Source organism: Schistocerca serialis, chromosome 1 (assembly GCF_023864345.2).
Source record: "Schistocerca serialis cubense isolate TAMUIC-IGC-003099 chromosome 1, iqSchSeri2.2, whole genome shotgun sequence".
Lineage (NCBI taxonomy): Eukaryota > Metazoa > Arthropoda > Insecta > Orthoptera > Acrididae > Schistocerca > Schistocerca serialis.
Window position 1 is genome coordinate 1067750612 of NC_064638.1, and position 2702 is coordinate 1067753313.

The window sequence follows — 2702 nt, forward strand, 5'->3', positions numbered from 1 at the left end:
AAATTACATAACACCAAAATACAGACAGACACACACACACAGCACAAAAAAATATATATCACACCAAAACACACACACACACACACATACACAGGACAAAAACAAAAATAAATAAATAAATACAATAAAATTAAATTAATACGACACCAAAAAACACTCACACACACACACACACACACACACACACACACACACACACACACACACACACACACATACACAAACGCACACACAAATGCATACACGAACATACCACAGATACTTCAATAGTTACACTCATAAGATTGGCAGTAATATTCGATCTTTGGCAAAAACATTTGACAGTTGGCAACAGAAACCAAAACATTACATTAAAACAAGCGTTCAGTGCATAGTGCTGTGGAATGCGGGAAAAACAGCAAATTGGCGCTCATAGGAAGAAGAACAACACCAAAAATGCAACAGGATCGTAATATGTAAGAAACTGTCTACGCAACCTCTAAGTACAGTTCAAAACATTACTACTTAATAGGAAATACCAACCACCAGAACTGTTTATAACCTATAGGCACAGTGACAAAAATGTAAATAAAATAGCTAACATATGCACATATTCCAGGCCACTGATGATGCCTTGCAGAAAATAAAGGCGAAACGCGTATGGCACTAAAATTGTGTTTTATTCAGTTGCTGTCAGACGGTCCATAAGTGAAAATTATCAATATACCGTAGAACTGTTTTAATGTGTGAGAGATGGAGCACTATTCAACTTAACTTCAAGGCTTGTGGGATAATCGTACATAAGGTGGTCGCAGTCCCAAACTATGATGCTTTGTTCCAACAAATGGAAAAGCAGAATCTCACACACAGGCCAACTAACCAGTTCAAAACTTGTCAAAAGACCTAGCGATCCCAAGCACACCAGAAGAGCAAAATTATCTGCTCTAGTCAAACTTCTTCACAGACACAACTTCGGACTCCACTCTTACCAAACCCGAAATTTCGAAGATTACCACCTCAAAACTGACTGCTCCTAAGCCAATACAGACAAAACTTCTGGAAGTTCTTCTTCTACTTATAAAACCATGAATTGTAAGAGGAAGGCAGCAACTACACCCAGAGGGCTAAACTCTGCTGAAAATATTGAAACTGTAAAGAAAAGAAGGATAAGGAAAGAAACAGAAAAAAAGGAACGAAAAGATCACCATACGGAAATACTAGCGAACAGAAAAACAAACTGAAGACGCTAAAAAATAAAAATTCTGCAAATAGTTCTATTGTGTTCATCAGACGCAGTCATTGTAGCACTCCGTCTTCAGGTCAAAAGTGGCCCATCGGGATCATCCGACCGCCGTGTCACCCTTAGCTGAAGATGCAGATAGGAGGGGTGTGTGGTCAGCACACTGCTCTCCCGGTCGTTACGATGGTTTTCTTTGACTGGAGCCGCTACTGTTCAGTCGAGTAGTTCCTCAATTGACATCACGAGGCTGAGTGCACCCCGAAAAATGGCAACAGCGCATGGCGGCCTGGATGGTCATCCATCCAAGTGCCGGCCACGCCCGACAGTGCTTAACTTTGGTGATCTGACGGGAACTGGTGTATCCACTGTGGTAAGGCCGTTGCCAGCCAGTGTAGAAAAATACGAAAATAGCTTTGATGAATACAATGAAGATGAATGTTTTGAGTGGGGTGAAGTCTATTACGAAACTAAGAAAAATGACGATTGCATTCAGTGTGTTTCCTGTTCACGATGGTCGCGTGATGTTGTTCAACAATTGCTAATAAGTGTAATTGCTGTGTTTAGACAAAAACAGGCTAATGCTTGAACAAAACAAAAAACTCTTTAGAAAAGCCAATGTCCAATCAAGATTTATAATAAACTGATAAAATATTGGATAGTATAATCCTGTATCATTACCACATATTTCAAATAAAAATATGCAATTTTAACTGACTCTTTCTTCATGTGTAGCTATTTCATATGGACCATCTCTCACAGCACACTGGTTCACAGTACACTTATGAGTGAGATGGACGACTGATGTATGTTTTCATTTTATTGTATCTGTTTTATTTAAGTGGCAGTGCCTCAGTAATATATTGTTCTTAAGTTTAGATGATGCTCTATACGAACATGCTGCTAGAAGTAAAAAATGTGGAGAAAAAACAAGTTTTATGCAGTAAAAGAAAACTGGTCCAACTTTCCCGGACTTAACCTATGCCATATCCATCCGACCTGGAACGGGGAGGTACGCCGGCCTTGGCGGATTAACGACGACCGGTCGGTGTGCTGGCCAGTAAGGATGTGGTTTTTAGGTGGGTTTCCGCAACGCACTAAATGAATACCGGATTAGAGACCTGGAATGACCGTCACATATATCTAGTAAATACAAATCCTAAGATTTCCTATACCATGACAAATGAATTCCAAGATATAATGGCATAAACTGAGAAAGGGTTCAATGTGGCGAGGTGAAACTAGCCCCTGATTTGTGTAAAACCTGTATCTCAACATTGTAAAGATACAGACCACCCCCCCCCCCACCCCCCTCCCCCCACCTCCCCAAGAACTGTCACTCTCCCTATTCCGCGCAAGAATATCTGAATGCAAAAGAATTTATTTGGCTCTGTTTTTAATAGCAATCCTTGGGTTGACCTCTTTAAGTAATTTAGAGTATGATGGGTAATCTCACCCCAAAAAGTGTGATTAAATGCAGGATGTT

At 40.2% G+C, this 2702-nt stretch overlaps 1 pseudogene; it reads right to left on the bottom strand.

Moving 5' to 3' along the window:
• Window positions 1–1485: 1485 nt before the first annotated feature.
• Window positions 1486–1603, bottom strand: LOC126428405 (5S ribosomal RNA; annotated as a pseudogene).
• Window positions 1604–2702: the final 1099 nt, after the last annotated feature.